The 24,749-nt window shown below is 40.9% G+C and overlaps 2 pseudogenes; both read left to right on the top strand.

Moving 5' to 3' along the window:
• The first annotated feature begins 5,366 nt into the window (after positions 1–5,366).
• On the top strand, positions 5,367–15,421 carry LOC147461012 (uncharacterized; annotated as a pseudogene).
• A 42-nt stretch (positions 15,422–15,463) lies between these two features.
• On the top strand, positions 15,464–16,229 carry LOC147461013 (uncharacterized; annotated as a pseudogene).
• The last annotated feature ends 8,520 nt before the right edge of the window (positions 16,230–24,749 follow it).

Here is a 24,749-nt window from a genome sequence, read left to right on the forward strand (position 1 = left end):
TTCTTTCCTCAGCCCCGTGCTCAAGATGGCTAAGTGTAATTGGAAAAATTTCTTAAAACCAGTGAAAAGGTTTCTTTGGAAGAACAACATGAAAACCTCTCAGCCATGGCAGTGGGCTAGATGGGAGGTAGTTGCTGGCCCGTTAGACCAAGGAGGGCGCGGCATTCTTAACCCTGTATCCCATGCTGAGGCCCTTTGTGCCAAGTTTATGGTGTCATTGGCTAAACAAGACCAAGCTTGGGCTATCATGACCAAGGAAGTGCTTGATGCAGTAAAACTGGGATCGAAAGGGGGAAAATGGAAGGGGGTTGTGATGCACGACAAACGTCTCGCCCCGAAGTGGTCTTATCTTAGATCTGGTGGACTCTCAGGGGAGCTGATGAGGAAGTGCAAAAGTACAGCTGAGGTTTTGGAATGGAGGGAAAGCAACCAGATACTTTAAGAACTCCATTTTGCATTGGTCCCCTTGGCTCTCTAAAATATTGGGGCCGCCGTATAGCCCCTATTGGATAGAAATGGCCAGGAATGTGAATAATAAGGGGCTCCTTCGACTTCAGCAATTTTGGGATGGCAACACGAAGTGCTGGAAAACTGTTGACTCTTTAGCCACCCAATTTCAACTGAATGGCTTTGAGATTTTACTAGTCTACAGGGTGATGAAAGAGCTTGATAAGGTGGTGATGCCAATTTGTGAATCCAACTTTGAATGGGACGCTTGGAGAAGGCCTGGGAGTAGCCTCTTTTGGAAACCACATCCTAAAGGCATTTACCGTGCATCAATGCATGAGGCTAATTGGTGTAGCCCCCTGAACAAATTATGGAAGAGGCACCGGACGGACAAACGGTGGGAGGGAGTCATGGAGAACATGTGGAAGCCAAGGTGGCCTCAGTATATGAAGATATTTTTGTGGAAAATGATGTGGGGTGCTCTGCCGGACGGACGTGAAGATACAAGAAAGAGGAATCGGGTCCGATCGTTGCTGGGGGTGCAGAATAGCTAGTGAAGACCTAGCCCACCTTTTCATAGGATGTCAGGCAATCACTGGCATGGCTTGAAAAATATGCAAGTGGATTCAAAGGACCATGGAAAATTAAGTTCTTCAAGAATGATTTGTTCTTTGGTAGTAACAGGTTGGGAAGTCCTGCTCTTCTTGTCTGCACTCAAATAATCAGGTACTATTTCTTTCACCATATTTGGCAAGCAAGGAACCGCCGCGTGTTTGAGGGGGATCCGGCTGTGTGGCAAGCTTTGGTGAAATAATACAAGAGAGCAGAGTGACGATCCACATGATAGGAGGCAAACAAGCCTCAGAGGGCTGGTCTAGAACAATACATGACATCTTGTAATAAGTAAAGCCTAGGAGTAGTTGTGGTCTCTATGTCAAGCAGAAAACTTGTAATCCTTTGACCCTCAAGGCTCGGTCCGAGCTCGAGGTTGGTGTATATTTCTGATGTTCTTAATACTATCCACTCACTATTGTGAGTTTTGCCCAAAAAAAAAAAAGCCTCTTTCGAATTTCTTGTGTTTTCTTTATTTTAGAATGCCACCTTGAGACTTCACCTTATTTTTACAAATTGCCAACGTGGATGCCTTTGAAAGCACGTGGATTGCTGAATGGTCACCTCTAATCACTATTAATTACTAGTTTGGCCGCCTCCTCTGTGTGTGTGTGTGTGTGTGTGTCGCACGCTGCTCAGCCGAGACGAGTAAGGCAGACAGGCCAGTTCAACCTGCTTCCACCAATGTCAGGGGGGCGGAATCCCTCCCCCTTTTATTATAGTATAGATTTTTATAGATTTTTAAAAAATTCAGCCAATGTACATAAGTAGCCTCCAGTCATTGTCAAGCATATGTTTTATTGGGCCAATAGGTAGGTGAGCACAACATTGAAAATGGGCTTCAATAGGGAGAATCTTACAAGATCCCCCTTGGTGATTGAAGAGGGAAGAAAAAAAAAATGAGCCATGATGGCGGTAGCAAGTCTGACACTTGGTGCACAAGTAAGGGCGGAAGGTTATGTGTAGGACAGTGATGCACAAGTGAGGGCAAGAATAACCACTCGGCAAGTTGAGGGGGAGGGATTGGGGAAGTACAACTCAACGTAGCGTTTGTTGCGGAGGAGTGGTTTATTGCTGATTGTAGTGGGATGTGTGCTAGTTCAATTTCCACCTTGTACGAGTGTTTTGCACTATATTTGTAAGCAATGAAACAGTTTTGAAAGATTTTAAAGAAGATTCTGGCTAATGAAAGTAAAATGGAGTGAATAGGGTAGGGTGGCATATAATATATTGACTTCATCTATATTATAGGGAATCAAGGAAGATGCTATGTGTGGATGGAAGGAAAAGGGAATGGAAAAAGGAAGGTGGCCCACGTGTTGGAGGAGGCAGGATGAGCTGCATCCACAACCAAGAGCACGTGGATAACGGACCAAGATGCACGAGGGAGCAACATAGCGAGTTTGTTTTGTTTTTTTGCCTATGGCTAACAGAGGAGTCAACAATGTTGTTGCAACATATTGGTTAGGTCCCCTGACTCTTTCCCAATTTGAGCTTGACGCAATGTTTTGAGCTTGCATGTGAAAGTTGTTTAACTTTGTAATAAGGCTACGGTCACGCAAGGCTTAGTTATCAGTTAAAGATAACTAAGCCAACTATGCCCAAGCAGAGCATTAAATGAATAACTAAGGCTTTTGCATGGTCACGTGAGGCTTCGTTATTCATTCATCCTCCCAACTAAGCCTTGAACTTCACAACTATGCCAAAATCGGCATAGTTACAAAGGGTGGGCATAGTCATTCATTTAATGCTCCGTTTTATGTGTGACCAAGAATGAAGCTTAGTTATTTGTTCAGATAACTGATAACTAAGCCTCGCGTGACCATAGCCTAATATAGGTACAATTACAAAACTCACTACGAACCACGCCATGAAGAACAAACCTTCCGCTAAGAAAATGTTCACTATGTAGTGGAAAAATGATAAAATTTATTCTTGCGTCACCTCCAGTTTGCCGATGTGCATTTGCAACAACTAGCAAGTGTATATAACTTTGGTGGAGTGCATGTGAAGGGTATTGGGATAATGATGTACAATTTTGAGTGTGAAACTTGTTTAACTTACAAGTGTATATAACTTTGTTGAAGTGCATGTGAAACCGATCTTATAGTAGATTGTAGACTTTGCAGGCTGTAGAAGGTAATGGAGATACATTCTTTTCCCTTACTTTATGGGATGGAGAAAGGGAACCCGGAGATGAGAACAAAGCATGTAATGAAATGATAGCTATAGTAGTGCAAAAATGAGCGTTGGTGGGAGACAAGGAGCATAAATTGTGGAATCATGAGCAAGGAAGACTTGCAAGCTGTAATCTAATTAACTATATAATCGAGTAGTGCTCATTTATTAAAAAAAAAAAACTTGAGAAAACCTTATATATATATATATATATATATATATATATATATATATGAGAAAATCTAGAGCTGAAGGCTTTGACACTAAATTTTTGAAATTTGGTGGATTTCCTCGCCTTATAAGTTAAAATTTAGAGGTAATTTTCAAATTTTGTAGGTGGGATTATTCTAAACCCAGGCTCTTTTCGAGCATTGCGTATATGTTCATCGAATGTGTGATGTGTCACATAGGGAGGTGGAGAGCCAAGGGTGGGTTTTTCTTTTCACCCTACGTAGCGGACCGTGGGTCCACTTACTATATGTGTACAATAGAAAACATTGGGTACAAGGAGGTGGTGCCTTCCTAGTGGTTTTTAATAGTAGGTCGAAACATTGCTTGAATTGTTGTGTCTGAACGTGCTCTACCACATTTTGGACCTTCTCAAGGGTTCTATTTAAACATCTGAAGCTTTCCACTTAAGCATCTAAAGTGTATTTAAGCATCTCGAGGGTTCTATCTTAAGCATCCAGACCACAACATCTAAACCTTTCTATTTAAGCATCACCTAGCCTAGGTTTCTACCTTGAGAGTTAGCTCGCAAGATTGCACTACTAACTCTTTGCCAGTGAAAGCAGCATTTTGCAAGGGGATTGATTAGGCATCCAGGTGATGATTAAGTGAAGCTACTCATAATTAGGGAATTTGATGATTAAGGCTGGCTAATCTCATTTGGGCTGGTGATTGCAGGTGGGCATCATGACCGGCTACGTGTACATTTCGATACCGGGCTTCTTGTTGTTGGTGGGCTTATGCTTGTGCTGTTATTTTTTGGGTCGGAAAAGCCGATTCGGCAGAGGAGTATAATGATCTCACTAGTATGTGACCCGCGCGTTGCTGTGGCCAAGAAAATCATGGAAATTGGAGATCTCTCTCTCTCTCTCTCTCTCTCTCTCTCTCTCTCTCTCTCTCACACACACACACACACACACACATGTGTGTGTGTGCGCACGCGCACGCACGTTCGCCCACGTGTGAGGAGAATGTAACTATAGTCCTTGGAATTACTCTAGCAAGATAACAATGCATAGCTATGTCTTTTGTCTCTCTCTCTCTCTCTCTCTCTCTCTCTCTCTCTCTTAATGAGCACATGGAGTATTTTTAGTCAAATGGTTGCGAGCGACTCATTCTTCACACGACTTCTAATAAATTCAAAGTGCCCATATCTCCTTGCTAATCAACCAACAACAATGTATCATATTTCTACCAGCTTGATTTTGTTGTGCCATGCTATCAAAACCATGACTTGCCAATAAACATGCTTTTCATGACCCTCTATTGGTTGAAGCAAGATAGGTTTTGGTTGGTGCTATGCTCTGGGGTCAATTTTGAAGGGCTACCAGGTTACCGAGGGAAGTCTCTCTCTCTCTCTCTCTCTCTCTCTCTCTCTCTCTCTCTCTCTCTCTCTCTCTCTGTCTCTCTCTCTCTCACACACACACACACACACACATACACACACCGTACACACATACTCTCTCTCTCTCTCTCTCTCTCTCTCTCTCTCTCTCTCTCTCTCTCTCACACACACACACACACACATACAGTATGTCGAGTCATGGTTGTAGGTGCTCCCACCTAAGCCATCAACTCTTTTTCCTCGGCCCAAACACTTAGTGTCTTGAGCAAACCCATGTACACCCATTGTCTTGAGCACCCATTTGCTACTACCAAGCGTTCCCCAAAAGAAAGCAGTGCCTCTCCCCTGTTCAACTCTGCTTCACAACCAAGTTATTGCTGCTAAATATCGCAGCACCACTGCTTGGCCTATCGTACCTATATGTGATCACCAGTAGCTACCCTAATCAAGGTCTTGGTTCTAATTTTGGTGACCCACCTTATTCTTTCTCTTTCTTTGTCTAGTTGCTAGTGGCAGAGTGCTCTCTCTCTCTCTCTCTCTCTCTCTCTCTCTCTCTCTCTCTCTCTCTCTCTCTCTCTCTCTCTCTCTATGTGTGTGTGTGTGTGTTTATCTCTCCGACACACACGGTGATGGTGACACACACAGTGCACACGCGTATGCATACACACACATGCAAGTTGTCAGGCGTACAATTTTGGGTGCTATAGTTTGCATGTTGTTGAAAAATGGTGGATTCTCTCTCTCTCTCTCTCTCTCTCTCTCTCTCTCTCTCTCTCTCTCTCTCTCTCTCTCATACACACACACAGAGGTTAACACGATGTCAGGTGTACGATTTTGACTATTTCAAGGCATTGGGAAAGAATTGATTTGCATTGAATTTGGAGTACTTCATGTAATATTTGAAGGCTCTTTAATGTGTTTATAGAAAGGAGGACAACCAAGAGGAACTTAACAACTCAATGTCGGTGTTGATCCAACATGCCGTGCAAATCAACCAGAAGGCGACATGTGGAGACCCTCACCTTCGTCTAATTTTTCAAGCTCCATTATAAAGAGTATAGATAATGGACTATTGAAAAATAGCAAAAAATTATTGTGTATGCAAAGGCTTGAGAAAAACCTAGGTTTAGTGTAATCCCACCTACAAATTTGAAATAGTCAAAATCGTACACCTGATATCGTGTTAACATGTGTGTGTGTGTGTGTGTGTGTGTGTGTGTGTGTGAGAGAGAGAGAGAGAGAGAGAGAGAGATTGTGCAAATCCACCATTTTTCAACAATGTGCAAACTATAGTACCCAAAATTGTACGCCTGACAACTTGCGTGTGTGTGTGTGTACGCATACGCGTGTGCACTTTGTGTGTGTGTGTGTGTGTGTGTGTGTGTGTGTGTGTGTGTGTGTGTGTCACCATCACCATGTGGGAAAGAATTGATTTGCATTGAATTTGGAGTACTTCATGTAATTTTTGAAGGCTCTTTAATGTGTCTATAGCAAGGAGGACAACCAATAGGGACTCAACAACTCAATTTTGGTGTTGATCCAACATGCCGTGCAAATCAACCAAAAGGTGACATGTGGAGACCCTCATCTTCCTCTAATTTTTCAACCTCCATTATAAAGATTATAGATAATGGACTATTGAATAATAGCAAAAAATTATTGTGTACGCAAATGCTCGAGAAAAACCTAGGTTTAGTGTAATCCCACCTACAAATTCCTTGACTATATCTAATACACCTTGGAGGCCCCTGCCACGTGACATAAGAAAAGGGCTTGGAGGGGATGAGAGTTGGAGACCAAGACAAAGCAAGAAAGAGAGTGGATTGGGCGCAAAAAAAAGGGCCTGTGTGTGTGTGTGTGTGTGTGTGTGTGTGTGTGTGTGTCCATCCATAGGATGGGCCACACACTCGTAAGATATAATTTGAAGGTTAGGAGACCCACAACAATTGGAGGAAAAAACCTAGGTTTAGTATAATCCCACCTACAAATTTTGAGATTTACCTCTAATTTTTAAAAAAACTTTTTTTTACCAACACTCGCTTATCTTTTGTGAGACTGAGTTGTAATGAATTAGAAACATAAAATATACAACATCTCCATGCTCCAAAAAAGCCATGGATGCGAAAAGGCAAACAACTTAACATCACAACTTTCAATTTTAAATTCAAGGTGAGAATATCTCCAAAGTTCAAAGAACCTAAATTAAAGTTTAGGAAGCTACGGAGAAGTTTAGTGCAATAGCCTTAAAATATAGTAAATTATTTGCTTGTAAAGTTTTTGGAAAAAACATAGTATAGCTGAATGATTGAAAAGTCCTCGCTTTAGTGTAATCCCACCTACAGATTTTGAAATTTATCTCTAAATTTTAGATTTAAAGGTGAGAAAACCTACAAAGTAAAGAAATTTGAGTCTAATAGCCTTCAAATATAATAAAGTTGCCCCTAAAATTTCTCATATGTAAGCTTTTTGAGTTTTTGGGAGAAAGAATTGTGCCTCACCTTGATTTAGTGCAATCCCCCTTACGAATTTTCGAGTTTGCCTCAAAAAATTTAATTTGCCTTTAAGCGCTTGCAAGAACCTATGCTTAGTGCAATCCCATCTATGACTTTTGAGATTCACCTTTGAATTCTGAGTCAACCCAAGGCAAGAGCAAGAAATCTAGCATAAAGACCTCAAAAATAGCCAAGAATTTCTGCCTTTGCTATTTGTTGAAGTCTGCTCTTGCCTTGGGCTTACACGCCTTCTGCCTCGGATTTGTCGGATCAAAACTTTCCAATTATATTAACTCTCGATTCTGTAGATGTCAATGTTGATTCATGATTCTTGATTGTGGATTTTGTTGATCGTCGCTTTGTTAATTGTTGATTGTAAGACCAGTGCTTATTCTCCCTCTCCCCTCTCTCTCTCATGCTGGTGTGATAGCTCTCTCTCTCTCTCTCTCTCTCTCTCTCTCTCTCTCTCTCTCACACACACACACACACACACACACACACATACACACACGATGAATCACATGGACCATTCTCTATTTCTCAGCACACACAAAATCTTGCAATCAATAGCGTCGCATTCTCTCTCTCTCTCTCTCTCTCTCTCTCTCATACACACACACACACAATGCGTGTAGGACATCCACAAAAAATCATTGGGCTCCTATTGTTGAATCTTTGAGCTCGCTACACTTCAGTATTTCAATGCAAATGTGGAAGGTTTTCTTGCAGCGCTCCAACACCTCAACGAATGGCACGTCAACTCTCTCTCTCTCTCTCTCTCTCTCTCTCTCTCTCTCTCTCTCTCTCTCACACACACACACACACACACACAAAGGCAATGGGTCTCTCTCTCTCTCTCTCTCTCTCTCTCTCTCTCTCTCTCTCTCTCTCTCTCTCACACACACACACACACACACACACACACAAAGGCAATGGGTCTCTCTCTCTCTCTCTCTCTCTCTCTCTCTCTCTCTCTCTCTCTCTCACACACACACACACACACACACTTACAAAACACGGATACATGCGTGAAACTATTGAGCTTTGAGCAGTGAGGGTAGAGAGAGATTATTTACGACATGGAAGGTTTGTGCAATCCTACAAAGGGAGGTTCATTAGGACATGGCCACACAAAGTTTAGTTGTCTATAACCCTCGACAATTTTAAGTAAGACAGGCTTGACAATCCAAAACGTCACGGGTAGCAGCAAGTAGTGAGGGAGAGTGAGACACAAACAATAGAGAGAGAGAAAGAGGACTGATCGGCAAGAAACCGACGTAGTTTGAAAATTATGCTCTTTTAAGCATAATAAACCGATGAAAATCTACACACTAACAAAACTTTCCGGCTGATGTAACGAACCACTAAGCTTCGCATGACCATAGCCTTAGATGACACATGGAGGGAAGTTCCCTTAAAATGCAAAGTAAACCCATCCTTCAAATGGCTTTAAAAAGCAAAAGTAGTGACTGGCTGGTGTGGAGTGAAAATCCATGGCCTTCCCAAGAACTAAAACTATTGGCCAAGAAGGCCATAGGGAAGTGGTAGAGAAAAACGTGCAATTCTTTCACCATCAAACGGTCACCCTCATATTAGCTTTTCTATGTGACATTTCAAGTCATTTCATGCCTTACTATATTCATTTGAATATTTTCATTATGAAAATGAGCGTGTGTACACGTGCATCTCTCTCTCTCTCTCTCTCTCTCTCTCTCTCTTAAAGTGTTCAAGAAATATCATCTTTTCAGACGCTCTTTTTTTTAAATTTACTAAGAGAAATTTTTAAAAAATTAGATTTATTTTTTAGGTTTTTATATTATTTTTCTCTATTTTAGGGCAAAAATTCTCATTTTCCTCTTACTCTCAATTGACATTTTTGAAATTGAGAACGGCACAATATTAAGCTGAGACACATTTTTCATGAACACAAGGTTCATTAATATGTCAAATGTGTTCTAATAATCATTTATTAGAGGAAAAAATGATGCCTTCTTGAGGCCATCGTGAAGTCTTCACCTTGTTATAAATATACACAAAGTACTAAGTTTTCTATTTTACATTTCTAGGACTCAGAGGCCTTGTCATTTTTTACCTTTCATTTTTGCATTTCTTAAGGTTTCCTTTGAAATGCAACATAGTGTGACACTTGGATGCCTTCTCCTTGCTCAAAAATTTTAAGCTCCATTATAAAGAGTATAGATGTTGTTTGTTTATTCAAACACAAAGAGTCCACATCTGGCTTCATGATGTAAATGTTACATTGAAAATGGACGTGAATTCCTCAACCTTAAGAATCTCCATTCTATCATTCCATTATATTATTGTATGTTCAAGCCATAAATTTATTACCATTTTGTTGTATCATTAAGATTACCAGGATTATGACAAGTGCAATGCAAGTCTCAAAGCAAAATCACCACAATGTGAATCGCATCAAAATCACTACCGTGAAGCAACAGCTATATATGCACGCACATGTGCATGTGTGTGTGTGTGTGTGTGTGTGTGTGTGTGTGTGTGTGTGTGTGTGTGTGAGAGAGAGAGAGAGAGAGAGAGAGAGAGAGATTTTTAGTCTCTAACCTTCATTTATTTATTGTGTGTGTGTGTGTGTGTGTGTGTGAGAGAGAGAGAGAGAGAGAGAGAGATAGAGAGACCTTCATTTATTTATCTTGGCCCCCCAAGGAAAGAGAATCTCAATAATTGGAAGTTATAATAAACTAGAGGCCTCAAAACCTTAAAGAAAATTGAAGGTTTAGGGCTTAAACAAATTTGTGAATGTGGTAGCAGACTACATTTATTGTCAAAGTCCAGGGTCGGGGGAAAAAAACCATGGCCGTACATCTACGAGCCATTCCATCACGGAATCATTGCAATTGCACCCGGTGGATGACCATAATGCAATTGTATGACAACCAATCATTGTTATCCAAATCAGCTCAGAATCTCAAATATGTGCAGCTGTGCTGCCTGTGTCGTCTGTGTACGCCTATGCAGTTGAATGGCAACATGAATTGTGTAGTTTGTGGTTTTCCATACACGTGTAAACTCCTTACTGGCCCCCACTCCCCTGGACTTTGACGGCCGAGAATGGTTGCCTACTAACCATTCCCGTAATCAGGGCTCCCGGCCTCCGCCGATCGCCCATGATTAACGGGAATGGTCAGTAGGCGACCATTTCGTACACCGTCAAGGTCGTGGGGAGGGGGGCTGTTGATCACAACCCTCCATTCAGTTGCCATTCTTGCGCGGGATGAGGAGGTAGAGCTGTCGGATGAGTGACACCTCAGCTGCCGGAAAAAAAGGTAAAGCTAAGGTAAACATTGAAGTAGATTAACCTCACAAAACAACTTTCCCTTCAACAAGCCTCCATCAAATCTCCCATAAAGATCAGGAACCGGATACAGTATACGAGCACCACTTGGTCGAACATCTAGCCGAACACCACATTTTAAATGCAAGTTATACTCTGTTATTTTTTCGAGATGGTGTAGCTACACTATGTGTAAATCCTAAGTTGTAATTCTTTCTTGATATGTGTAAAGGCCCATGTGAACCGACCACTAGCCCATTTAGAAAGCCCTATTTATAAAAAACCTTAATGTGAACAGGAGGCTTATCTTTTGAGAAGAAAAAGCTCTATTGTATGTATGCTCAAGCGGTTCTCAGCTTCAACTTGTCATCAACATATCTTATGATTGGATAATCCTATTTTGATTCCAAAACTTGCGTTCCTCTTTCCTCGCTCTTTCATTCAAGTGTAAGCATTGTCATTTTTGTTGTGGTTTGCAACTACCTATCTAAGAACTTAATCTGCAAATTTGAGTGCCTAAATCACTATTTTTTGACATTTTGACCATAGGAGAGTGTTCCTAGACCATAGGTGACCTTTTTGAATAGTTTCGTTTGTAATTTTTAGGACCTTAATCATGATGGATCATGATTTTGGTAGGATAACGCCCCTAGGCCTTGTAGAGTCTTACCATATGGCGAGCAAATATTTTCGAGCAAGGCAACTAATCGAGCGAGCATTTTTAAAGAGAGACATAGAAAAAGATAGAGATAAGAGATAAATTTTATCTAATTGCTCTTAACCAAGCAATTGAAGGTATACTAGAAAGGTTTCTCCATTCCGTACTATCTAAAGAAAATGTTATCTGCATATTTACTGGGTTATATTCGGCTTGAATCTTTCATATAGCTACAACACTGACCAATGCTTCTCATAGTACAAAATTTGAGGTGAATTTCTTTATGTCTCTTGAAGCAAGTCTTTCTCCTTGGTATAATCCTAAGGCACCTTGTAGGTGTGTAGGTGGATTATATATGTTTGACAAGAGGGTATATTATAGATTCATACAAGCTACAAATTTACACTTACAAGTGGGTCATTTAAACTCGATTTTTAGAAAATCTTAAAGGTTTGTGAAGAAACAGGGCCGGTGTACAAAATGTGTAAAGGGGGGTTTTTATTGGGCTTTAGTTGCAGAATGTCAAATATAACAAAAGAGAGGATGGTGGATATCAAAGTAGACATGATTGACACAATGATGAAGATTATAAGACATGATCGACATGAAATTGGCATGATGGAAAAAGTTGCAAAAGAGATGATGATGGAGATCATCGTAGACATGATCAATACAATGATAGAGATCATCATAGTAGACATGATTGACATGAGACAAGGTATGAAGCCAAAGCGAGCATGACAAAAAGGATGAATATAGAAGGGACTTTCAGCGTTAAGACCCACAATGACAGAGGGAGAACCAACACGAGCTTGAGCATGAGGGTAAGTTGAAAGAAGAGGAACAACACATAAGTAGTGGTGATGGTAGACATGATAGCCAAAGTGAACAGGAAAATCGATACGATGGTAGAAGCTGCTAAAGAGATGATGGTGGAGATAGCGGGAGAGATTATTGACACCATGATGGAGATTGCAGTATGCCTGATCAACCTAAGAGAAGGTATAAATCTAAAGAGATCATCAAAAAGAAAATTAATATAGAAGGGATGGTACCCACATGGATGGTGATTGATGGACTCCTAGACAACATGATGACGACAACAATAGATACAATGGATATACTAGTAGTGATGATGATGATGCACACAGAGATCATTGTATCAAGACAAAGGAGCTTGAAATTGAGCTCAATGAGGATGAACCAAACTTCTTAAGAGTTCAAACAAGGTACTCCACTTATGTGTCACCAATGAAAATCATAAGAAATTTTTATGGCTCTTTTGATACAGCTTCAATGACACATTCTACTTCAGCCAAAGAGAGGAGAGAGTGACGAGAGCAATAGAAAACGACCCTGGCTAATTCTATACCAAAGGATCTGATTTGTCTTTGGGAAGATCCCATGTGAGAAACAAGAGAGAATCATGAGAAGATTATTTATAGACTTAAAATAGAGAATGAGGCAGTGTAAACACACACAATTAAGACCAAAGATGATAGAGTGAGAACCAAGAAGAGCTTGAGCATGAGCTTGAGATCATGAGGCTAAATTGAAATTTTCTAACTCTTATTTTTTATAGTGTTGCAAGGTTTGGACATTGAATGAATTGTAACCAAAACAATCAAGGATACAACTACAATGCAAAATTTAGGTACAATTTCTTTCCATTAGAACATACTATATTCAATGCTAGTTTTCATTATGGAACGATCAAGGGATATAGTTTTAAAGGACGAGGCCATGTGGCTCTATATTTTTCTGAATAAAATTTGTGTGAGGACTTAGACTTGCTCTCCACAATTATTTGTGAGTTGAATTGAGCAAGTTCATAGTAAATAATCATGGCACACCGCTTCTGCCCGAGCCATCCACACTACTTCTACCTCGAGCCATCTACACCGATACAAATGGCTAGACACAGATTTTGGTGCATAGACAATGTTACTTAAGAGTTTAGTCACAATAGAATGAGTGGGTTTAGCTAGGGTTAAGTGGATGTACGCTTTGTACTAAAGCGCCTTCTCATGGTGATCGAAACTCATAGCAAACATAGAAGAAAATATTTCTAGACCTTTTTTTTCTCATTGGCTCCTCTTCTTATATGAACGAGGAGAGAATCTGCTCAACAGAATTCTCTTTCAATTTTCAAGACTGAGCTTTCGGCCTTTTTGTTTTTAGGCAAGACTTTCACCCGACTGTCCTCGAGTGCAACTCATCAGGTCTAATATCAATGCAAAGGGGTCAAGAACCTAAAAATCTTGAGGGCCCTATAAAAGCTCAAATACTTCATCATAAATATTACGAGTTTAAGGGTAATGCTTGTTTGATAAAGAATGCAAATAGGTAGTTGCCTATAACCTTTCGCATCGACACAGATGGCGAGAGTCAAATTTTGGAGCATAGAAAATGTTCTTTAAGGGTGCGTATGCACGGGCAGGGTTTGACCCCCGCCTATTGACGCCAGCCAGCTACGCTCTTTTTGCTCCACTCTGTCGATTTTGGCAAAGTTAGAAATTTCTTTTGCTACCCTTGTTGAGTGCTGCGAGCAACCAATTTGCGTACAGAACAACTCTACTGGTTTAAATAAGAAAACTCCAAAATAGATGATGCACGGAAAGGGTAGCACCCCTCGCCCGTGCAAAACTGCTCTAATATCCTGAAAATCTTCACCTTGAAAAGTTCCAATGCTTCATCATGAAGGCTGTAAATTTAAGGGAAAGCAACTGCTTGTAGCCATCCGCGCCGGCGCGGATGGCTAGAGGCAGGTTTCATTCGGAAGCATTTGGCATCTGTGACTCAGTAACCATAACAACATTCAAAGCTGAACCGCACAGCGCCCCTGATGCATTGCCACACCGCTACTAGATTTGCACCGATGCTCATAACCTTTTCTCTGATCGATGGCGACAATAGGTAGCTCAAGTCAGGTCAGTGAATATAACTCTTGATGGCTTGTTAATTCCATGACAATGAGACGCCGTGAAACCTCGCAGGCCACCATCACTGCAAAACCCTAAATGGAGGCAAACCGTCAAAACCCAAAGTCTAGCTTTCCGAGCTGAGATGAAAGAGAAAGGTGGAGAACTCGCTTCGCTGCGGGGAAGAACACAGAGATTGGAGAAACAACTAGATTTCTGCCTTCATTGACCCTGGGTGCAGTAGGTCTTGCAACTCTGCCAAGTTCTCGCTTCTCATATTTTTGGTGAAGAAAGAAACTGCCTGTAGCTGTCCGCGCCGGCGTGGATGGCTACAAACAGGTTCTTAATGGAAATCATGACTTGTATCTGTGTGGTGCTCAACACACTTAAGATTCAAAGCGGCCAAGTGATTCATATGGATGCTTCTTAAATTGCTTTGAACTTCAGACGCGGCCTCGTGCGCACGAACGAGAGAGAGAGAGAGAGAGAGAGAGAGAGAGAGAGAGAGAGAGAGAGAGAGAGAGAGAGAGAGAGAGAGAGAGAGAGAGAGAGAGAGAGAGAGAGAGAGAGAGAGAGAGAGAGAGAGAGAGAGAGAGAGATTTGCCAGAAACTCTTTCGCTACAGATCATGCCAAGATTCTTCCATGCTGTAGCGAACGAGATCATGTTTGTGCGAGGAAGGGTCTAGCTGCATGTTTGCTAGAGCAGATCAGAGAGAGAGAGAGAGAGAGAGAGAGAGAGAGAGAGAGAGAGAGAGAGAGAGAGAGAGAGAGAGAGAGAGAGAGAGAGAGAGAGAGAGAGAGAGAGAGAGAGAGAGAGAGAGAGATAAAACAGCCAGCTGACGTTCTACAACATGGGAGCAGATCAGAAGCGGCACTCAACAGCAGCCAGCTTGAGCAGGTGTAGCTCCTTGCTAGCTGCTTCAATGGCAGGCAAGATAGCTACGAGCCCATATGCATCGCAAATTTGTTGGGACAAAAGAAGGCGGCTACATTGCAGCTGGGAGGATCATCATCAAAGGCGCCCAAGAGGACTTTCTCCTTCTCGCGATCGTATGCGAGCAAGGTGAAGGAGGCCTTGGAGGCCGCCAAGAAGGGAAGCCCTCACATCAACGAGCTCTTTGTAGGCGGCTAGCTCTTCCTGCACGTGGCCCCTCCCAAGCTTGGGCCCAAGCCTCACAAGCAGTCTTTCTCACCATTGGCTTTCTTCACATGGCCACCACCAGCACTAGCACCTCCTCCTCCATGGACTCCTCCCTCCGTTTGACAGATAATATGTGGCAAGGATGCAATATGGACTTGGGTACAGATGCAAAAGAGATTGGCACCAGCTTGGAGCTCATGTATACAGCTTGCCAGTATTCAACTCAGTCAATGCAAAAGACAGATTCAGAGACTGGACATTGCTTGGCCACTCAACTAACTGGTGGAATTCTCATACAGAAGTGTTTTATGCTCAGCTATTACCCCCAAATAATATGTATCAGAGATGTAACAAGCAATGGTCTCTCAATATGAATGTAACATGGTGGAATAATGTACTCAGTAAAATCTGGCTTGTACCAAAGTCAGTTTAAATTTAAATTCTTCTTGTGGAGAGTATGTACAGGTACTTTGTCCACTGTTGCAAACTTGAACAGGAAAGGCTTCACAAATGGGAATTGTTCTAGATGTAAGAAAAGGGAAACTGTGAGACATGTTTTTTGGCATTGTAAAATTGTTGCAGAATGGTGGAAATAGGCGGAGTACATGTGGATTACATGTTGGGGGGTTTAGATAACAAAATACAAGCTCACTTTTGATAAAGTGAACACACAACAAGACTCTGCACTTCAGTTTACTCTGCAATCCTTCAGAATCTGGTTTCTGTGGTTCATTTGGTCAATGAGAAATATGCAAATTTTTGAGAAGTATACAGGGTTCAACCATACAGTTCCTATGAAAGTCATCAGAGACAGGATGCTAGAAGACACCATGGTGTTGAAAGATAAAGACCTTAGAGATAGAGTATTGCATATCCTCAACAAACTTCCAGTTTGATGAGGAAGTATGCTAAATTGTAAAATGCTCTTGTAAATATAATATAGAATCTTTTCCCAAAAAGAAAGAGAGAGAGAGAGAGAGAGAGAGAGAGAGAGAGAGAGAGAGAGAGATGAGCTACTTTGTCTTCTTGCAGTCGAATCTCTGCAGCAATTCATGTTTATTTCGAATCTCTGCATCACTTCAAATTGATTACAAATGTTTGTTGGTCTTGAATAGAATCTCCTCCACCTCCTTAAGCAGTAGGCCTGCTACAGGTTTGTCAGCTTTAAGGAAGATAAAGGCTTATTGCTCCTAGAAGGAGTAACATAATTAGCCAAGGAAGGTTGAGCGAGTGGTAGCAGGCGCACTTGCAGCTTGCAACTCTCATCTAGATACGGATGTTCTTGTTCTTATATGTGTAACTGCTGCCTGCACGGGGAAAAGAAGGTCATGGATCTACACGGATTTGGTGTTAAGTACCATCAGTAGGTTCGCCATGGTCTGAAGCACAAATTTAGACATTGGAAGACCTCCCAGTGCTATGCTGAAGCAGTTCGACAACAGCGCTGTCTGCAGATACAGAATTCGGCATCGTTCATATTTTTTTCTTCTTCTTTTTCATCCTTTCACGCTCAATTAACCGTTTTAGGTCTTTGGTTTTTTTCCTTCAATCAAGAGGTATTTCACACCTATAAAGACTGCAATCTCAAGCAAAATCTCCATCATCAATTGCATTTCAAAACACTGTATTAAGACACAGTTGTAAACGCTATTGAGTGTTGAAAACTCGACAAATTTGAAGTCCGTAGCAATTGTAGTAGACAACAAGTATAGTGTAAGCAGGCTAAGGCTAAATGACAAGCATTTCAAGCACTCTCTCACTAAAGGATGATCTGGCCTCGCATTGTAATTAGAGTTGTGAAATGTGCTTCTAAAATATTTGCTTCAATTTTTCTAAGCTTTATGTTTTTTTTAGAGAGAGAGAGAGAGAGAGAGAGATAAGAAGAAGAAGAAGAGAATTCTAACGTCGTAGAAAATATCCCAAGAGACCTTAAAGATCTATCCGACGAGGAGAGTTGAACTCAAGACCTATTGTTCAAGAGGGAAATGGCATAACCAATCTACCACACTTGGGTGATAGAAAGGTTATATCATTTTCCTCTTTGTATTAGCGCGCGTGCACACACGCACACACCAAAGAGAGAGAGAGAGAGAGAGAGAGAGAGAGAGAGAGGGAGAGAGAAATGTCTAAATGGGGCTGCAATTTTCCCTACAATAATCTACTATTGTTTTCCACATAAGTGCAAGGTGTGCACACTGTCTACCTAGGGGAGCATAAATATATATTTGGATGATTCAATAGCAAGGGATCCTTGAATATTAAGTGGACAGTGGTATCTCCATTTATGTCAATGAAACCCATGTCTTTTATTTGACCATGAAGGGATTGTTTTCAATGTGGGTCGCTTAGGGTTAAAGAGCGAGTAGTGTTATGACTACTAGTGCTATGACGGATCACACTCCACTTCTTGGATAATTTGGGACCAATAGTAGCATGGAAAAGTGGAAGTTGAATGGCTAGATCATTTGAAATAGATATACCTTACTGGCATGGCATGGTTTCAAGACTCTGTGGATGCACCTTACTCTTTTGAGCCCTAGAGGGCGTTCTCCTTGGCCCCCGATGTTTATACACCCGATTCCAAACATCGTACCGTAATTCTCCTACTCTTTTGAGCCCTAGAGGGCGTTCTCCTTGGCCCCCAATGTTTATACACCCAATGTTTATACACCCGATTCCAAACATCGTACCGTAATTCTCGAATCCAAAATCCGACAAACTCACAAATTATTCTGGTGAAACCTCATGGCAAGACGAAGAATGAGATAACTACTCTGCACTCAAAATTGAGCTTGAAGGAAGAAGATTGAAGCTCCCCAAGTTAGGTGTTCCGCTACTGGCCCCTTTACCCTACAAAGTGATGATTTCAAATCTTCATAGATATGCATGTAAGGATTTTTTTTATAAAAAAAACTGTTAGTAATAAACCACATTCATGCCTTAAAATTTCCCTTGTTGTGTGTTTCTTGGATTGGACTCTCAAGATCATGGATTTTTATATCATCCTCTTTAACAAAGGTTGACTTGTCCGAAGGACTAGAAAATGTAAGGATGAATATGCAATTGTAGCATTGCACATGGGAGAGAGATTTGCATGGAATTAGAGTTGTGTCTTGTTGTATTGAGTAGACATTGCTTTTGATTTGCATATATTTATACGGTGGGTCATCTATTTTGGCATATAATTATTGCTATGCATGGATGTTTTGTGTCAATTCAAAGAACATTGTCGTGGTAGGTGTATTCTCTTAGAAAATATATTGTTAGTTTGCTATCAAGCATGGCACATTGTTAATGACTATTTTTTTCCTTATAGTCTCTTTTTATCAATGTGTGAGACAAGTCTTGCATATGTTGGTAGGGTAAAACATGAGCTTGCTGTAATTTTATTTAAACTGCAAGTTTAACAACAAACACAAAACTTTGATGCTTTCTATAGGTTTGGAATGTGCTTTTGCAAGGCTATGTCTCTCTCCTCTTTATGGCATGTTGAGACACTTTGCTAGATTTTGCTCGGTCTTGCATTAGCTCGGAAAATTTTGCTTGGGATTTGGGATTCCTCGGCCTTGTAGACCTCCTCCAAAAGTTTCATTGCATTTTGAGTCCGTTCCAGTGACGAAATGGAGTGATCACCTAGAGCGATGAGAAAGGACATATGCAAATCTTCTGATCATTGAGTGATGATTTGCTTGTTGAGTTGATGTGTTTGCTTATTAGGTTCACTGTTTGAGGACTGACAACCTCAAAGAGTCTCGGTGCCCAATCCAAATATCTTCCTTGAGTATTGACATATTATGCTAGTACCAGATAGCTATGCTACAAACGTCTGTCGTAGTGACCCGCTAACATCATTTCATTTTAAGTGGAATTTTTATACTTTGGCATTTATCACACCTTTTTACATATGCGTCAACATCCATAAAGAGTCTTGGCTACCATATTCCGGAAAACATAATAGCCTTAGCTATTTTTTCAACCAAAAAATGACCTCTTGCTTGCTCTGAATGTGCTTCTTGCAAAATAGGCACATAGTGACTTGCTGATGCACAAAGTCTAAGTTGATTCTCTTTACAACGCTTGTATAGTTGATTTTGATCAACTCATATGATCGTGCTTCAGATTGGATGGCTTTTATTCTTCTCTTGGATATATTTGATGGAAAGGGAACAACAATATTTAATTGGTGAGACATGCATAACAAATTGGGAAATTCATATTGCCTTCTCTAGGTTGTGCCAATATACATCCAATGGAAAAATCATTGGCATCAACATGCACATGGAAGATCTTATTCCAATATGGTGCCTTAAGGATAGATGTTGATACCAATGCCGACTTCAACTGTTGAAAATAATCACATACATGTAGATAAATGTTTTATAATATCCATAATGTTCCAAATGATTGAGCCTCTATAACCAATTTTGGATGTGCCATTTCCACAATCACCTTGATTTTATCCATATCTATGGATATTCCATTTACTGACATAATATGTCCCATGATCTTGCCTTGCCTTACCATGAACACATTTCTATAGGTTAAGGAAGATTCAATAGGTGCAACATTTGTTGAATAATGTTTTTATATGTTCTATAGGGTCTTTGCACAGCATTGAATGTACACGCAAATAATCCATATAGATTTCTAAAAATACTCACAAATATTTCCTGAAAGCATGAGCCATCAGTCTTTAGAAGGTGGCAAGAGCATTTGTCAACCCAAATGCCCGGGGGATTCACCATGGAAAACTTACCGCACCACGTAAGTGCAGGGGAGGGGTTTTTTTTACAAGTTACATGAGCGTATAAGTAAGGGACAGGCCCCCAATAGTTTATCTCCCAAGCTTAAAAATAAGGGAAGGGGGTATGATATTTTGGGGGGGGGGGGGGGGGGGGGGTGGGGGGGACCTGACCTGGGTTGATTACTTGTAACGATTGTTCACCGGTGTGCACTAGAACTCTGATGAATTTTAGGGAAGTTTTTAATTGGGGGGGGGGGATGGCCCAGGTTGATTACTTGTAACGATTGTTCACCGGTGTGCACTAGAACTCTAATGAATTCTAGGGAAGTTTTTTATCACGTCACACATCAAATTTTTCATCAAGCCGATCATAGATAAGGGTTAATTTGGAGGAGGTCAAGGGTTAATTTACACTAGCTTTGGATGGGTTGGAATTGGACGAGTAGCCAGAGTGTAGGCTGATCAGGCACATAGTTTGAAATTCAAACTAAGACACATTGAGGATACATCTAGTTATTAACAGTAGTGGTTCCTTAGTACGTTGCCAGTCACTATGCTACACACTCTTTGACTAGTTTTACTCAGTTAAATCATGTGAAACCTAAATTTTATATGTAAGATAGGGGTATGCTAGTTTTCTTCATTGATTGTCGTATAAGCGTAGAAAGGAGGGTCATATTCCCTAAAATATTAGTAGTATATAGGGGTTTTATAAAAGTTGTCCACTCGTAGGTGGCGTTCCGTTTTGTATATAGAGTGAATCCTCGAAACCAAATGGCATCACTGGATATGTGAAAATCCCCCACTTGGTTGCAAAATCTATCTTGTGTTGATATTTTGGTTTAATAACCAATTGGTTATAACCTGGAAATCCTTCTAAGAAGCTATATGCTTGCTTTCCAGCTGCTCGTTCCAAAACATGATTTATAATGGGAAGAGGATAGTTATTGCAAATAGTGGTTGCGTTCACTTTCTTTAGATTTACACACACACACTCTCTCAACTTACCATTTTTTAAAGGCACTACAACAATTGGAGATACCTAATTAGTGTGCTCTATCTCATAAATGAACTTAGCTTCCTTTAGCTTATCATTCTCTTCCTTGATATTCTTTGTGAAGGTTTCATTGTAATTATATGGATGTTGTCTGTTTGGATTGATATTTGGCTTAAGGGGAGTTGTATGTTGACAAATTGTCGGATCAACCCCTTTTAAGTCCTTATAAAACCATGTAAATACATCCTTATACTCCTTAATTGTCTTGATCAATAACTCTTTCTCATCAGGAGATAGATCAATAACAATATATGTCGGCTTGGGTTCCTCACGTGCCTGTGCTAGGTCTATAAATTTAGCATCCTTTAGTCCATTGTAATATTTTCTTGATTCTACCATTTTCCTAATGGGTTTCTCAACAATAGTCTTGCGGTCTTGAATAGAGCACTTTTTATAGCTGGAGAATGCACTTATTCCATCTTCGCTAACTTATTCTCACTCTCACTTTGCATCTCTATAGTCCAAACCTCTTTCAAGGTTTATTTCAACTGGTTATGTTTCTTTTTATGCTAAAATATTGTCCATCAAGGCTTGCCAAAGTCATCAACTATCTTAGACATGTCCTTGGGTGGTCTAGGAGCCTTTGCTTTTTAGGATTTGAACTATTATGTGGAGGAAGTTTCCTTGACATCTTGTCCTTTATGCAATCGTAGGCTCCTACAAGCATCAAGTAAGACCTCTTTCCCTCCACATGCGGCATTGGGTTTCCTCTTATCCCTCTTTTAGTTTGTTTATTCTTGTATTGCTGTTGTCATCGGGGTCTTGATTTGGGAATCATTTTTTTTAATATTGTTTCACGCTCACTTTCTTGACAATCTAATCTCTCATTATCAACACAAAATTCCATACCTCCTAGAACATCCATAGTGTCATAATAACACTCATCCTTGTGTGGCTATGCAATCTTCTCTAAAATACTATTTGTATCATTAATCATGGTAAGATCTCGAATAGAAATCTCATCCTGTATGCGTTGACACTGCACAGTAGTCTCTAACCCTAATGCTATGCCATTTTTCTTCCAAGATTTCTTGTTCTTGAATCCAATTCACTATGCAAAATGTAATCATGTCCAAATCATTTTTGTCACAAAATTTTGTTGGGGTGATCTCATTGACACACTAAATCTGGAAGATTTTAATCTAAAAACCGATAAAGTCACTAAAAATTGAGAGATTCCAATGCTCTGCTTTTTTCCATTGGTTGCTAAAAAAGTTTCTGGTGAACATTGGTAAAGAGCACGTGTGTGTGTGTGTGTGTGTGTGTGTGTGTGTGTGTGTGTGTGTGTGTGTGTGTGTGTGTGTGTGTGTGTGTGTGTGTGTGTGTGTGTGTGTGTGTGTGTGTGTGTGTGTGTGTGTGTGTGTGTGTGTGTGTGTGTGTGTGAGTGAGAGAGAGAGAGAGAGAGAGAGAGAAGCTCATATCAATTATTCAATTCCCCTCAAATTCTTGCCACACAAAACTTCAGTACAAAGCCAACCTACTTTCACTGCTAGTCCAACCTTGAGAGAACCATAAATGCGAGCAACTGAGAGCACGTACGCACTAGAAGAAGAAGAAAGTTTGGATGGATGGAATCTATAAATATTCCATCGTAATGAGATAATAGATTATAGCTAGCTATGGAGAAGGGAATTCAGACTAGCCACATCATGGCAGATAAAAAATGTGGGGAGCGAAGCAGGCACCCTTACGGAGATTATATGGCAGCCTGCTAGAGGGAAAAAAACAAGAGGGGAGGAGAGGGCTAGAGAGGTCAAGAGAGTGTGGACAAGAGGAGAGTGTGGACGAGAGGAGAGGGTGGGTGAGGTATGGCGGCCTGCCAGAGGGAGAAAGACAAGCGAGGAGGGGTAAGAGAGAGAGAGAGAGAGAGAGAGAGTGGAAAATAATGAAAGAGAGAGAGGGATACTTTTATCCAAGCATGGCAACCCGCCAGTGGAAGAAAAACAAAAGGAAGCTTGTTTTATGTGCCCTTTGGGCTAGGTGACACAGAAGCAGGGTAAGAGAGAGATGGTGGTTTGGCGGAGCCGAGCAGGAGAGAGAGAGAGAAAGATCTCTGTCCTCTGGTGATAATGGAAGGGGGATGTGGCCAAACTGGTGGTGGCCCGCTGGGCAGGGATAGAAGGGGGTGGTGAATGTTAAAAGCAACGTTTTTTAATCGATTTTTTTTGGTATTGTGCTCCTCCTCGATTGAGGTTGGTTCTTGCGGCCGCGGTTTTGAAAACCGATCGTCATTAGCCCTCCCTTCTGGCTAGAGGCATTCATGCTTCTAGCCCTGCCTTTGATTCTTCTTCAACTGATTCGTAGGAGCCAATATTGAGTTGCCTTCTGAACTAGCCATTCCATTTGGCCGTTGGTGAGATTTTTGGGATATTCATGAATCCGCAACAGGTTCGGGTGATAGCCTATTCCTTGGAATAGTGTGGGTTGCATAAATGGGAAGCCCATGGCTTCCAGAACTTTTTACCAGTGTCCTCCTGGATCCCACGTGAAGAATATGATCATTATCTGCAGTGTCTGAACAATAAAATTTTCATGCCAAATGGGACCAAATTTGTAACCACTAGTATCGAGAGGAAAAATGGGCATCTTGGCTCCTGCAAAGGCAGAACTGAAAATTATGATTCCCAAGAGTGTGCCAAGAATCCACCACATATGGCCACCTTGTTGGTGTGGTGAGCTCCAGTTGTCTTTAAAATCTTTCTTACTGCCGCGACTAGAAAAGCCAGCAAGCATATCATGCTCCTCTTGGGTGTGCTCAAACATGTCAGCTGTCTTTTCTGATGTTGATGGTAAGCCACATACCTTGCGGCTTAAATACAAGCATAACCCACTTATCTCTCTGCATAGAGAGGATGCAGTATTTGTAAAAATTTGCACCAAATTGGGTATAAGGCCTTTATTCTTGCATTCTATCAGTCATTTGTCTATCCATGGCTCCTTAACTTTTATCTCCATGCTGATCTTACCACTATAATATGTCCTAGTGGTTAACCATAGCAATAGGTCTGATGCATCCCATGCAAACACAATGCTGCATTGTGGAGGAGTCTGGAACATCCTTAAAAGGTTGGCAACATGTTGATCATCAAACTTACTCTGAACATCCTTACATAAACTGGAGACATTACCCATCTCCAAGTTTATACCACCTTTCAGTAGACTAGAGGCATTACTCATCTCCAAGTCTATGACACTACACAATAAAGTCTTGCTCGGTTGCCAAGCCTTTGTAACAATATCCAGCTCCAAAACTTCATTCATACTTACCTCTTTGTTATGGTCCTCTGGTGAAACTTCCTTGATGCAAGATGCCTTCCGATTGCTATACTGTTCTTCGTCCATGCTGGTGCATAGGTTTCTATTTTCAAAGCACTCTCCTTTGCTTGATACGTTGTCCATCTTTTGCAAAGCCTTGCTATAGCAGGATGGTCTTCCTCTTCTCTTGTATCTTCCATGCTCTTTGCATTCCTCTTACTCTGACGAGACTTAATCAACACTTTACACCTTCTTACCCTTGCTGCCCAATGTTGTCGATTGATTGCTTTGGTGCCTATTTCATCCAGGGTTAGAGATGTACTCACATTTGTAACACAATTTTCTTGACTTACCTCCTTC

The sequence above is a fragment of the Adiantum capillus-veneris genome, chromosome 3, assembly GCF_014529385.1.
Source record: "Adiantum capillus-veneris isolate H3 chromosome 3, ASM1452938v2, whole genome shotgun sequence".
Classification (NCBI taxonomy): Eukaryota; Viridiplantae; Streptophyta; class Polypodiopsida; order Polypodiales; family Pteridaceae; genus Adiantum; species Adiantum capillus-veneris.